Source organism: Bubalus bubalis, chromosome 3 (assembly GCF_019923935.1).
Source record: "Bubalus bubalis isolate 160015118507 breed Murrah chromosome 3, NDDB_SH_1, whole genome shotgun sequence".
Classification (NCBI taxonomy): Eukaryota; Metazoa; Chordata; class Mammalia; order Artiodactyla; family Bovidae; genus Bubalus; species Bubalus bubalis.
Genome location: NC_059159.1, coordinates 42,154,510 through 42,170,097, shown reverse-complemented (window position 1 = coordinate 42,170,097; position 15,588 = coordinate 42,154,510). Strand labels below are relative to the sequence as shown.

The 15,588-nt window shown below is 41.9% G+C and overlaps 1 protein-coding gene and 1 non-coding gene across 6 annotated transcripts in view; both read right to left on the bottom strand.

Moving 5' to 3' along the window:
* SSH2 (slingshot protein phosphatase 2) overlaps positions 1 to 15,588 on the bottom strand; it is a 246,847-nt gene that overhangs the window by 65,050 nt on the left and 166,209 nt on the right. The window lies entirely within an intron of this gene.
* TRNAG-UCC lies at positions 10,740 to 10,812 on the bottom strand. The gene has a single exon. It is a non-coding gene; the product is annotated as a tRNA-Gly (tRNA).

Here is a 15,588-nt window from a genome sequence, read left to right as displayed (position 1 = left end):
GATTTGAAAATTCATGCTCTGAATCAGTCTTTACTATGCTGTTCTAGTTTTATGATATAGTTTACAGAAGATGAAACGCGATGTCTTCCCTACAGAGCTTTTCAACAGAACAGATTTTAAAAGCAGATACAGAAGTGAAAGCAAAGGACAGAAATTCATTCAGATCTCAGCTCTGTGCATTCCCTTTTTGTTCCCTGACCAAGGCCATGAACAGAAAGACTTTACTGAGGGGAATGAAGAACATCTGGCTGAGAGATGAATCCAGATGGGCTGCACAGTAGAGAAAAGAACTGGGCATGACGGTAGCATTTTTAGTCTCAAAAACAGAGGAACGAATCCTCTGCTTTAAATAATTCGGGAAAGCACTCTGTGCCAATCCCTCCCAATCAAAAGCACTTTCCAAAGCATGAAATTTGTGAACTGGCAGTTTCTACTCCGGCAAAGTGTAGAGAAGGTCAACTAAGGGAAGAAAACACTTAACTGTTTTGAGATTAGAATAAATTTTTGAGGAATGTGGCCAGGGTGGTCAACCATGACCAGCAGGAAGACTGGTCAAAATAAAGCAAAATAAAGCAACACACCTGCAAACTACTGTATGTGAGTCTGACAGACATTATTCTTTTTTACATATAACACACAAGATGAAATGAATCATTTACTATGGGAAATCAAGTTTCATACAGTGGGTGTAATGCTTTCACTTTAACATTAAAATGAAGAAAGTGGATTTTCACGTTTATAATGTTTCTAATGCCAAGTTCTTGAGTTTGCTTGGCATTTCTGCCTGAAGCCAAAACTCATAGGTAAATTATTGTGTAATACTGAAAGCACAAAATATAACTGCACAGGTAAGCTGCTGGCATTTATGTGAAATTCAAATACACATAATTTTCCTGAACTGTTTTATATTTTTATCTTGAAGAATACTCATTTATGAGAAAACTATCAAATATATTTCGTACTCATAACAACACTCTCCTTTTCCTGATTAACTTTTCTCTGCTTATTTAGGTATTTGATTTTCAGATTCAAGGTACTAGGGCAGCCATGTCAATCCCACTAGGTGGAAAAGAATTCATGTCCCCAGTCAATGTGACCACATCACAGAGAAGGTAATTTCATAATAAAAGTTTCAAATATCAGACCAGAGGCCAAACGACTACAGAGCTATGAATACTAGCACCTACTGAAAAAGTCTGGCTAAATTCTAAAAACAGGAAAGGAAAGTCATTGTTGCCTGATGGATGAAACATGGCTACGAAAGTCAACAGTAAACTTCCAGGTAATGAGAAAAGTTTGATTCTGTAATCCTAAAGTGAAATTACAATGAGAGAAAATCCAAACCCAAACATTGTATGCACTATTCTCTGTAATTAAACGATCCCCAACCCATCCCCAACATACAGGTGGTAAGTTCCAGTGACAATGTTGGAATGGCAATGGATACCTGGAACTTTCTCCCCACCCAGCGCATATAAACTCCCAGACACATGCCTGTGAATGCAGCAGCAGGATTTTTTTCTCCATCAGCAGATAAGCAGAGGCTGGGGTGCATTAGCAAACCAATCACTGGCAAAGGGGAGAAAAGCTTATGGCTCCAGTTCTTATTCACTAACTACAACCACCAGACTATTTTAGTCCTAGCTAGTCTTCCATTAAAACTCTGTTGCACAATGCCCAGCACAAGTACCTTCAGATACAGCTATTTACCCATCTTTTCTACAACCACATCACAGAGAAGGTAATTTCATAATAAAAGTTTTTCTACAACTTTTCTACAACCTAAGAAGAAGAAGAAAAAAGGTCTATTTGTTTAAGGCTGAGGAACAAATTCCATCAGGACTAATCTTCCTGGTCCTTTTCCTACAGATCATAAATTAGAGGGACCCCCCCCCCAACCGGATATTCCTTTATCATTTTGAATGTTCATTTACTGATAAGATCTTGTAACTATTTCATTCTTGCCTCAAACATGTGCATCTCAGAATCATCCAGACAGAAACACAATCTAGGATCAACAATTTTACCACTGGCCATACAATTCAACCTTCCCATTTCTAGAGACGGGGGTACATCTGCCATTTGTGGTTTCTGGCTGACAAGCAGTAATAGAGAGCTCTCCTGCCTGTCACCCTAGTCACCTCTTGGGGAATCTCCCTCAATGTACCTAGTCATGGTGACCTTCCAACTCTGGAGCTGCAAGGGGCCTTGCAGGACACTGGCATGTGGATTAGGCCTGGCCAGCTGGAAACTGCCTCCTGAATCTCAGGCAGGCGACCCAAGTGAGTAAGGAAAGTGGGGGATGGTCACATTCACCACAGGGAGAGTGGCAAGGTAGAGACTAGTCTATGCCTACTCTGGCTTTTCCTTGAATGTCCTTGGCTCCTGCCTGTTTCCTAGGTTTGGTCTTCCAGCCTCCCATCGATTAGGTAAGCTCTGACACCCTTCTAAGAAAAATTTTGCTGAAGATAGTTAATATTCATTTCTGAGCTTGCAACAGAGAATCTGATACATCAACTGAAGTTCAGAGAATCCAACGGCTTGCCCAAAGTCACACAGTTAGGTAGCAGTGGAGCTCAGATGAAGGTCCAAGTCATCTGAAACCCAGGGCAGCACCATAACCCTTTATCCTAAGTTAGAGGTTACCAAACAGAGAAGGCAATGGCACCCCACTCCAGCACTCGTGCCTGGAAAATCCCATGGACGGAGGAGCCTGGTGGGCTGCAGTCCATGGGGCTGCTAAGAGTCGAACACGACTGAGCGACTTCACTTTCACTTTTCACTTTCATGCACTGGAGAAGGAAATGGCAACCCACTCCAGTGTTCTTGCCTGGAGAATCCCAGGGATGAGGGAGCCTGGTGGGCTGCCGTCTATGGGGTCGCACAGAGTCGGAAGCGACTTAGCAGCAGCAGCAGCAGAGGTTACCAAAATAGGACACATTTGATGACTTAATCATCTGAAACAACCAGCAGCTAAAAACACATCTGGTCAGTTTATCTAATGAGAACAAAGGCAGGATTTCACTGCAAAGCCTGGTGTGATATACTGGCTCGATTTTTCATGGTATCTTGAAGACAAAAGTTTAGGTCTTAATAGGGAAATATTTAGACATACTCCCATGATTTAGACATACTCCCATGAGGCAAACACTTTCATGTAGTTTCTTTTTCCTTTAGTATGGTTGTTGGATATCAAACATTGCTTAAAAAAAATAAATAAATAAGGAAGACCATGAAGCCTAGGCAGGAGGGCAAACAAGTTGACATGTGAAAAGCAGTGGCTGCCTGCCTAGCCCTGGGTTCCTCTGCAGTCTTCTCCCAGACCAAAGGTGTGTCTTTCTAGATGCTGTCTGCTCACATATACACTTGACCTCCTGGATTCCAGGGATCTAAAGTGTTTAGCTGTCGGTTTGGATTTTTGAAGTACTACCAAATAATGACAGGTCAGAGTTGGAGCACCCTCAGAGAGGGTCCAGGTCATGGCTCCAGCTGGTAGTGGGTGGGCCTAATTTAGCACATTTTGTAAAACCAGCACACACATAAAATCATTTTAATCTCTGGGAACGTGAAGAAGAGCAACCACTCTCTCCAGCTCCTCCAGGCAGCCACTGTTCCTGGACTCACACTGAGCATTCCGGCCCCCAAACACTTCTGAGTGTGAGCTAAGATTCAGAGACCAGGACTCATGACATTGCTGCCGCCTTCCAACCTCCGTCCCTTTGCAGCCCAGCCACTCTAGCAAGTCTCAGCCTCATCTCCAACAGTCATCTGCCAAAAGTCTACTCACTTCTGCTCAGAAAAATAAAAACAAACATCCCTCTCCCCACCCCCCAACAAAAAACCCCTAGCTGCCTATGAAAGGAGTTGGTTTCAGGCACTTCTGATGACTGACAGTGTAGGGGGAGTTTTGTTTCCAAAAGGTCCTCTGAGGAGGAGGGGAGAAACCACCTCAGCTCAAAGGAACCCATTTCCGTTACAAGCTGAATTAATAAAGCTTATAAGTGCTGTGGCCCAAAACTCTAGACTTACATACTTCTCTTTTAAAAAGGTAAAGCTTAAAAGCTATCCGAACTAAAAATGAAATGACCTTAACGGTTCTTTCTCAGTATGTAACATGCTGGATGTACTTACGGGTCACCCAAGAGACATGATCCACATTACCTAGCACCAAATTTTAAAATAGTTGGTGGGATTAAACAAAACAAAAGGAGATTAACTCAGAAAAACTGTTCAGCATTTGAAATATCATTTCATTTGCATGATTCAACAAATGCTTTTCCAGGTATTTAAAACACACCTGCAGAAGGAATGCAAGTTGGGCTTTTAAGCACTTGGCCAAAACGTCAACCCCTGCTTTCTGACTATTTCTCTCTCACTTTCACACAAAGCCTCTTGTGAGGCTCAGGGTACCGTCTACTCTCTGTTGCTGTCACCTCTGACACCCTTGTCACTGTCTCTAATTCACTCCTTACCTTGCTCAATCTTCTCTCTTTTCACCCTGCTTCTTACAACAATCTTAAGAGATTCCACTGTTCATACAGATGAACATCCAACAGCTTTGTCCCCAAATCTCTCTCCTCTTGATCCTCACAGACTGTCACCTAGGCTCCATTTAAACTAATTCCCAGAATCCCTTTCAAAGGCACTGGATTTTTTACAGACTTGATTTCAGAAATCAAACTCCCAGTTACTGATTGCAACCCCCTCTCTTGTGACCTTCATGTGTTCACTCACTCTTCAACCTGGTGGAGACTCTCCAGCCCCTCAATTCCTCAATTTCTTTCCAAGTCATCCACCTCTTTTTGGCTTTTCTTCCTTCCGTAACCAACCTAGTCCCGTGTCTTACTTCCTAACAGGTTTCCCTACCATCTGTTCTCTTTGTTCCTGACTTCCTTTCATAATACTGCAGCTTAAAATTATAGTATTCTTTGATGAGACTTATTTATGATTATCTGTATAAGCAGCAAGCTCCTTGAGCAGAAACGACTGCTTTGTTTAATATTCTTTATTTAGTGTATAACACAGTACCTGACACTAAGCAGATGTGCAATAAATATATACTCAATAAATGAAAGGCAGCCCCAAAACATGCTTAAGGAGATTATGAAATTGTGCCTCTGGATGCTAGGGCACATCCATGGCCTCAGTGACAGAGGTGTCAGAGACGACAGCAGCAACAGTGAGTTGACTAAGCTGGGCAGTTAACACCTACAGATCTGCACCCCCCCCACCCCCAATTTCTTCCCCTGCCTTCTCCAAACCCTCCCTGCTCTCCTCAAGTTCCCATCGCAACTCCTGCTTTCTTCAACTCTCCAGTTAACCTAGTCTTCTACACCATCAAGAAAATGGAGGCTAGCTGGTGTGATTGCTCCCAATTAATTTCCCTCCTCTGCAGACTTATCTCCTTTCTCTGACCTGAGAGGATGATGCATCCAGCTGTCAAAAGTCAACCTGTTCACCAGCATCCTTGACCCCATTTCCTTGTCTCCTAGTTGTATCAACTGGTCACCCTCTTTCGAGTGACTTCTCCTTAGCCCAGAAACATGCTCAGGTCTGTTCTTTCACATCCTTAAAACAAAACCCTTACTTGATCTTGTGTTCCTAAGTTCTCGTCCTTTATTACTGAAATTCTTTAAAAAGGAGTCTATACTTTCTGTCTCCATTTTCTTCCACTGCAGTCATTTTTCCTACTGCCATCTTGCTCCTCTCCCTCCTCTGAAAGTCCTTCCCATCCAAGTTTGCCAGTGATTTCCTCAGTGATGGATCCAAGGGACAAAAATCCTTTAGTCTTAGCTTAACATCAGTTTCTGCTTTTCATTTAGACCTGGAGCCCTGACAGGCACTAGCAAATCACATTCTCCTTTTTAAAAGAGACTCATTCCTCTTGGCATCTGAGACACTGAATCCCAGTTTGAGATCCTCTGCCAGATATCCTACTCTACCTGACTCACCTCTCTTAAAACAGACAGATCGTCTGACTGTCACAGTGCTTTGAAACTCACTGACAACTAATTATACTGAAAAATCAGAATTTCCAGCTTCTCTTGAAAGATCAGAAAATTACACTTATGTTGGCATTCACACCTACGAACAACTGGCCACGGCTGAGCAGTGGCTGTCCCTTTGGACTTCACAAGATGGTGAGTGCTATGGAGCAAAACTGAGCAGAGTAACAGAGAGGGCTGCTGTGTATATCTGTGCTATAAGGTATGCTTGGGGAATGTCTCTCTGATAAGGTGACATTTGAGCAGAAATCTGTAGGAAGTAAGGGAGGGAGTCATGTGGCTGTTTAGGAAAAGAATATTAAAGGCAGACGGGGCAGCAAATGCAAAGGCTCTGACATGTACTTGGCTGGTTTGGACCATAGCAGGGAAGTTAACAGCACTCAAGTGTGGTGAGTCAATGACGTGTGGAAGAAGATGAGATCAAAGGGACAGGGAAGGGCAAGTGACACAGGTCTCAGTGTCTCCACTTCATATGGGATTCGGCTTCCAAGGCACTCCAATGGAGATCTTCTTTGGCTGGTCAAATCCAATGGATGCTGTTCAGTCCTCATCCTTCTTGATCAGTTGACTTTGTTGATAACCTTCTATCTCCTAATAGTCTCACTTTCTTAGTACTGCTACTATGCTTTTCATTTGTGGGCTCCTAGTCTTTTCCAACCTCTTACATATGTCATCTTTGGTCATTTCCTTGTCATTCCTCTTTCTGCTCTGTATATACTCTTCTGATGCCTTCTCCAGCCCACCCTGTCCTATAAAGGATGACTCCTGACTAGTTATCTTACTGATAAATAATAAATTACCCTAAAACTTGGAAGCCTAATGCAACAAAAACCGCTTATTACCTCACACAGTTTCTGTGGGTTAAGGGTCCAGGAGCAGGGTCTCCCTAATTTAGGTCCAGTGGTTAAGAATCTGCCTTGCGATGCAAGGGTGACTGGTTCGATCCTGGTCCGGGAAGATCCCACAGGCCTTGAAGCAACTAAATCTGTGTGCCACAACTACTGAGCCAGTGCTCTAGAGCTCACGAGCCAGAACTACTGAGCCCACAGGCTGCAACGACTGAATCCCACATTCGTAGATCCTGTACTCCACATCAAAAGAAGCCACCGCAATGAGAACCTGGTGCACTGCAGCAAAAAGAAGCCCCCACTGGCTGCAACTACAGAAAGCCAAGTGTAGCAACGAAGGCCTAGCACAGCCAAAAAATAAAGTACATAAATCTTAAAGGAAAAAAAAAGAGTGCAGGAGCACACCAGCTGGGTGGTTCTGGTTCAGGGTTTCTTATGAGAAGGCAGTCAACTGAAGCCTAGTCTGGAGGTGGGAAGATCTGCTTTCAAGACTGCTCCCTTATATGGATATTGACAGGAGGCCTCAATTCTCTGCCATGCAACGGTCTGATCGAGTGACCTTATGACATGGCAGCTGTCTTTCCCCTGTAAGTGATCCCAAGGGGAACAAGGCAGAAGTGCAGTGATTCATACCTTAACCCTGGAAGTGACACACCATAATTTCTGCAATATCCTATTAGTTACATAGATCACTCCTATTTAATATTGGAGGGAACTATACAGGATGCAAATACTGGGAGAAAAGAATCGCTGGGAACCATCGTGGAGGTACGTTACCTCCCAAATTGGTTCTCTAGCTCAGATTTATCACCAAAGCCCCAGACCTGTACCACTGGCTGCCTAAAAAAATGTCAGTAACTAAGTCAGGTCTGACTCTTTGCAAACCCAAGGACTGTAGCCCGTCAGGGCCCTCTGTCCGTGGAACTCTCCAGGCAAGAATACTGGAGTGGGTAGCCATTCCCTTCTCCAGGGGATCTTCCCAACCCAGGGATCAAACCCAGGTCTCCTGAATTGCAGGCAGATTCTTTACCATCTACTAAATCACTGCAGGTGGTGACTGCAGCCATGAAATTAAAAGACGCTTACTCCTTGGAAGGAAAGTTATGACCAACCTGGATAGCATATTGAAAAGCAGAGACACTACTTTGCCAACAAAGGTCCATCTACTCAAGGCTATGGTTTTTCCTGTGGTCATGTATGGATGTGAGAGTTGGACTGTGAAGAAACCTGAGTGCCGAAGAATTGATGCTTTTGAACTGTGGTGTTGGAGAAGACTCTTGAGAGTCCCTTGGACTGCAAGGAGATCCAACCAGTCCATTCTAAAGGAGATCAGCCCTGGGTGTTCTTTGGAAGAAATGATGCTAAAACTCAAACTCCAGTACTTTGGCCACCTCATGCAAAGAGTTGACTCATTGGAAAAGACTCTGATGCTGGGAGGGATTGGGGGCAGGAGGAAAAGGGGATGACAGAGGATGAGATGGCTGGATGGCATCACCGACTTGATGGATGTGAGTCTGAGTGAACTCCGGGAGCTGGTGATGGACAGGGAGTCCTGGGGAGTTGGTGATAGACAGGGAGTCCTGGCGTGCTGCGATTCATGGGGTCGCAAAGAGTCGGTCACGACTGAGTGACTGAACTGAACTGAACTGAACTGAAATAGCTATTATTTGTTGATGATAATGGGAACAACTTGGCCATTACTTCACAAACTTTTTTTGGTGAAAACCTAGAATCAGGTATGATGGCATGTCCATCAACATGCTGTTAGGGAGTTATGTGATGGAAGTAGAAGTTGGTGGAAGTAGTTTGGTGCTGGCTCTGAGTGTACTGTGAAGTAAACTTGAAGATGCTGTAATGAGCATTTATTGAGTTCCCATCCTGTGCTGGGCATGGTGCCTGGCACTTTACAATCACTATCTCGCAATAACTCTATGAATAGAAGTTATTCTTCCCATTTCACAGAAGAAAGAAAGGTTTGGAGGATAACTTCCTTAAGCTTACCAATTACACAATCAGCATGACAAAGCAGGGGTCAAATTTTGGCCTGTTTCCAAGTTATGTTGCTTTGCTTTGTGTTTTGAAACTCCACTCCATGGCTTCTTTAGCAGTCTGAGTTCTTTCTTTGCCTGTTTTGTACAATTCAGGCCCACTGCAGCCTACCTACCAGGGTACTGGCAGGGTTCCAAGAAGTAATTCAAATTATCAGAAAACCAAGGTTTTATGTTTTGGTTTTAAATTAAGTAAGTTCAGTGCTACTTTACTGCAACCTTACAAGTAATTCTCAAAATTCACTGGCCAAAAAATTTAACCCAGTCCGTACAAGAAGTCTATCATCTTGCTTGTCTAACCAGTTCTTCTATAGTTCTCTAACTTAGGCAAAGAAAATTAGATTATTTGCCAACAGACACTCTTTTTTGGGGAAGGGAACTGTGCCACATGGCATGCAGGATCTTAGTTCCCTGATCAGGGATTGAACCTGCGCCCCTTGCAGTGGAAGCGTAGAGTCTTGACCACTGGACTGCCAGGGAAGACCCAGCAGGCACTCTTAGAAGTCCCTCAAAGATACTGATCAAATAAAGATACTGATCAAACTATCAAATAAAGAGAAACAGAGAAAGGCATGTCACAAGTATGCTGACTCCTCTTTTAAATCTTCTCCCTGGTTTGCTTTACTATTAAAAGTCCTTGGGCAAATCCTTTTATTATATTTGTATCTGTTTTAATGCACATTACAGAGCCTCCTGGCATGCACAATGAAATCCAGGAGGAATGCTGTTACCAGTGCTTAGGTTCTGAGACTTACAAAAGCAGTTACCTTTTACTAAATAGTAATACGAGTGGTGATGATGAAGGAGTGAGAGGCGGGAGAGAATGAGAAGGAAGAGAGAAACACAGCAAAAGGCAAAGTTCAAAGGACAATTTAAGGAGCTGTTAAAGAAATGGGAAAAGAGAAAGTAAACAGCAGGCAGTCGCCTTAACTCATATTTTATAACAGATCTGATGTTCCTTGTTTCCTACAGTTTTCCCTCTTACAGAATCATCACAGAATTGTACCACCAATACAGATGAAAAATGTACCCCATTTTTCCTTGCAAATTCAATTTATTAAGCTTTCTTGATAACTGATGTAATTTTAATAATTTTTCAAATACACTAGATGTACCTTTTTGAATAAACTTAGGAAGAAAGCAATGATCTACAGCACCTTCTTCCTTATTTTCCAGAGAGCATTCATGAGAAATCAGAGGGCTAGGGACCAAGAGATCACACAGTGGTATTTTGCAATACTCCAGAACGCAATATGAAGCAATGAGAATTCCAAATATTTGGATTTGGAAAAAGAGGAAAATATTTAAATCAAAATGATCCAAGAGTAAATTTAAATTTCATATGTGTTTAAATGTGCTGGAGGGAAAAATGATAAATCATCACATACCTGCTCCAATATAGGAACGATCCTACACCAACTGCCTCGATGTTTTTAGGTACTGGCTGAGTTAGGTCCCAGAACTACCCCATGATGTACCTCAGGACACAGGAAAACATAAGGAACAAAAGGAAATGATTTCTAACTGCCAGGAGCAATTCTCTTTTGCACAGTGATTGGAAGGAAAGCCGCAATCCTTTTATCTTCTTACATGGCAACAAATAGCTAGCAAGGCTGTATGTAAGTCTTGTGGACTTTTTCAGTCCTTAGGGGACCCTACATACCATAGAGGGCTACTCTTTAAATATCTAAGCACAGGGGACCACAGCATGTCTAACAGAAAGGTGGCTGAAGGTATTCTTTTTTTTTTTAAGTTTTCTTTCTAAAAAAGTTTAATTAATTAATTTTTATTTATTTATTTGGCTGAGCTGGATCTTACCTGTGGCATGTGGGATCTAGTTCCCTGACCAGGGATCGAACCTGGGCCCTCTGCATTGGAAGCACAGAGTCTTAGCCACTGGACCACTAGGGAAGTCTCTCAAGGTATTCTTAAAGGTGCAGATTCTTTTTTCTCCTTTTATGGGGGCTGTATGAATCGAGCCTGGTGGGTTACAGTCCAAAGGGTCACAAAGAGTCAGACACAACTGAGCATATGTGAATTTATATGCTTATTTATATTTATGATAAATACTGATATATGGACTAACTTGTTCATTTACTCAGTTTTTGCTTTTCTTGTATATTTCCTTTCTTCTCATCTACCATGGTAAAGAATATATTTTCTATTTTTACATGCTTATCTTAACATTTTAATAAATATACTTAATGCAGCAAATCAGTATTTCTAGTTTGTAGATATGTTTTTTCCTACTCCAGGTTGCCATGGGGTGGGCACAGCAATGTGCCTTGAAAATCAACATACTTTAAAACAGCAGTTTTTAGACGTTAAGAAAATTAAAAAGCCTACACATATATATCTCACTTTTAAAGATAAAAGTTGGATCTTAGCCACATTCTAAAAACTACTAGGATCTAGGAAAGGAAAATAAGAGAACTAGGACTCACTGACAAAATGCTGATAAGCTGCAATGCCCTTTCGGTAACTCAAGACCAAAATCCAAGAGATGATGCTGGGATCAGGGGCAAGAAAACAGGGAAGTGACTGAATGGCCAAGTATCTGAACTTTGGCTTAAGAAAAAGGATATAACCAGGCAAAAAGCTATGCGTGTAAAGAATGGGAAGGTAACATGGCAGGATGAAAATGGCTACTTGTAAGAATGGTGGCTTTGAGGTGGCAATTTCTTTTTGCAAATATCTTTTTAATGATTCTTATCCTGTGTTTTTAATTTTAAAAAAGGACCCCAAAAAGGAGGGGAGAGGGCAATACAGGAAAACACACCGTGGGAACACAGTCAAGCACACAGATGTTTTGCGTAAGCTGTGTTTTCAGACATCTACCACTGAAAGGAGACTTGAAAAAGTCAAGCTGTCCTCAACAAGTTCTCTGAAGTGATGGGTGGGGCTTGAGAGAAAGTGAGCTGTGATGAAACCAACAATTAGTACCCTCAGGGCTGAGAAAGCTGCAGTTTCTTAGATAAGTTCCTCATTTATGAGCCACCTCTCTGCCCCAAAGGCTTTGCCATCAGCAATGTTTGCTAGGCAAAGGATGACCCAAGCTGCCCTTCTGTCCATTTCAAGTGATCAAGGTTCTTTGTCAGCAGCACCGCTATTTCTTTGCAGAGAGCTTCTCTCTCTGTGGTAGAAGAGAGAGGGCACAACCTACTGTATACAAATTTGAGTGGGAAGCAAGCTGCCCTACTCCTCCCTTCTTGTTTCAATTCCAAATAAAAATGCTTATCATGTACAGAAAAATTCATGTAAAGGCCAAGATAATACACCTGTTCATTTGTTCCACCGCCTTGCTTTGGTGTATTGTTAAGCTTTGTTTCTGTTTAATGAGATGTATATTCCTAGGTCTACACTCTTGGCTTTTTTCGTGTGTAAGGCAGTGAAAGTTCATGCACGCTGCTTTATATAGTGCCCAGTCTTAATACTATGTATGGAGTATTTAACAAATGTGATCTGAAAATGACAACGGAAATGATGCTAAAGACTCACGTCCACTTTGAAGTCTAATGAAGTATGAAAGTCACTCACTATAAAACCTCTGAGTAGCACTGACGTATATGCACTAGCTGTGTGCATACTCAGTTGTGTCCGACTCTTTGCAACCTTATGGACTGTAGCCCACCAGGCTCCTCTGCCCATGGAATTCCCCAGGCAAGAATGTACTGGAGTAGGTTGCCATTTTCTCCTCCAGGGGATCTTTCCGACCTGGGAGCTGACCCACGTCTCCTGTGTCTCTTGCATTTGCAGGTGGATTCTTTACCACCGAGTCACCTGGGAAACCCAACACACATGCACTACCATGTATAAATAAGACAGCTAGCAGGAGGCTGCTGTGTAACACAGGAAGCTCAGCTCTGTGCTTTGTGGTGACCTAGAGGGGTGGGATCGGGGTGGGAGAGAGGAGGCTCAACAGGAAGGGTATATATGTGTACTTGTAGCTGATTCACATTGTGGTACAGTAGAAACTAATGCAACACTTTAAAGCAATTATCCTCCAATTAAAAAATTAAAACAAAACCTCTTCTCTGGTGTCTGTGTGTACACAGGCTGTGTGAGTGTTCTTTGCAGCCTTCCATCACTCCTGATGCAAAGAAGGGAACTTCTATTCACAGAACTTTCAACTTGCAGAGTTCTTACAAAGTTCTAGCTGGTGTTCTATCTTGAACTTCCGTTTTCTGAGAAGTTGAGTGTGCTGGATGAGTTACCGTCCAGCATCTGCCTTCTGAGTGAGTTCACTACAAAAGATTTTAGAAACTTCTTATTCAGGCACAGTAGCCTCTTCTAAGTCTTATGTGAGCTCCCTTTACTGCTGACATGACAATGGAGCTAATAATCTGTAGGTTTATATAAACTTGTTTGGCTAAAGCCACCCAAATTGCTCATATAATCTTACTATATGGTGGAAGAATAAGAGGCAGGGTTGCAGTAAATATGGACAGAGGTAAGTAGGTCATAGGTTGAAAAGGTCTTCTATGACTTGCCAAAGAATTTGGACTTTAACCCTGAGGATGATAGAAATCCAAAGTTTGCATTACCAGAAAGATTCTTCGAACTACAGCATGGAGAATGGACTGGAAGGGGTTGAGACTTAGAAAGAGAGAAACAGATGTTACTTAAGTGTTCCACGCAAGAAGGAGACAAGGTAGTCAGTCAGTGAGCTAACGGGAATGAAGAGAAGATGGATATCTTGGGGATATTTGTCTAGTTTATTTTTTGGTACAGATGGAAATTTTACTTAAAACTTATATTGTACGAAAGTCTAAAAAAGAAAGATTTGATATGTGCCAATTCCTTGCAATCCAAGAATATCTTTTTCTTTTGCATCTCCTGATTCTGCAGACAGATCCTTTCCTTTAACAAATCTCATTGCTTTACACTCTCACCCAGGAGGGTCAAAAAAAAAAAAAAAAAAGTCTTATTTACATGGATATTAACTTTTATACCACCTGCTTCTGTCCAAACTTTTCTCAAAACAGGTTTTTCTTTTTCTTCACTATCTCAGATTTTTCTTGTTTTACTTTGTTAATCCTCAGATTTGGAGATCAAATTTGCCTTAACCTATCTGCCAGCTGACAGCCCATCATCCTGCACAAGCCAGGGAAACTTACAGGCAATTCTTCCTCACGTCACTTTGTTATCACTCATGTCTATATCATTTCCTGCCAGGCACCAAACTTCCAGCATCAAGGAAGAACAGCTGAGGAGAATGCTTTTACACAAAAGACTTCCCTCCTTCCTTATCCCCTACTCAAGGGATATGACAATAGACTGACGATATAGTCAGGGGTCAAGTTAAACAGAAGATAATGCAACTAAGTTCTAAACCCACCATTTTCAACCGATCATAAAGAAAGCAAGGTTAACTGTCTGCACATAATATAACAAGCAAAAAATGAATCAGAAACCAGAAGCTGACTTCAATCAAGAGAAGGCAAGTGAATTTTACAAATTCATCTATATTATATTAGAACAGGACATCAGTGAAGAACTGTTAGGCCAGTAATACTAAATCTCTTTGGCTCTCAGTTAAATTAAGTTAGATTATTAAAGACAATCTATGAGAAGACATATTAAGAACAGGTGGCAAGAATACACAGAAGAACTGTACAAAAAAGATCTTCATGACCAAGATAATCACGATGGTGTGATCACTCACCTAGAGCCAGACATCCTGGAATGTGAAGTCAGGTGGGCCTTAGAAAGCATCACTACAAACAAAGCTAGTGGAGGGGATGGAATCCCAGTTGAGCTGTTTCAAATCCTGAAAGATGATGCTGTGAAAGTGCTGCACTATATATGCCAGCAAATTTGGAAAACTCAGCAGTGGCCACAGGACTGGAAAATGTCAGTTTTCATTCTAATCTCAAAGAAAGGCAATGCCAAAGAATGCTCAAACTACTGCACAATTGCACTCATCTCACACACTAGTAAAGTAATGCTCAAAATTCTGCAAGCCAGGCTTCAGCAGTATGTGAACCGTGAACTTCCAGATGTTTAAGATAGTTTTAGAAAAGGCAGAGGAACCAGAGATCAAATTGCCAACATCTGCTGGATCATTGAAAAAGCAAGAGAGTTCCAGAAAAACATCTATTTCTGTTTTATTGACTATGCCAAAGCCTTTGACTGTGTGGATCACAAGAAACTGTGGAAAATTCTTCAAGAGATGGGAATACCAGACCACCTGACCTGCCTCTTGAGAAACCTATATGCAGGTCAGGAAGCAACAGGTAGAACTGGACATGGAACAACAGACTGGTTCCAAATAGGAAAAGGAGTATGTCAAGGCTGTATATTGTCACCCTGCTTATTTAACTTATATGCAGAGTACATCATGAGAAACACTGGGCTGGAAGAAGCACAGGCTGGAATCAAGATTGTCGGGAGAAATATCAATCACCTCAGATATGCAGATGACACCACCCTTATGCCAGAAAGTGAAGAAGAACTAAAGAGCCTCTTGATGAAAGTGAAAGAGGATAGTGAAAAAGTTGGCCTAAAGCTCAACATTCAGAACACTAAGATCATGGCATCTGGTCCCATCACTTCATGGCAAATAGATGGGGAAAGAGTGTAAACAGTGGCAGACTTTATTTTTGGGGACTCCAAAATCACTGCAGATAGTGATTGCAGCCATGAAATTAAAAGACGCTTACTCCTTGGAAGAAAAGTTATGACCAA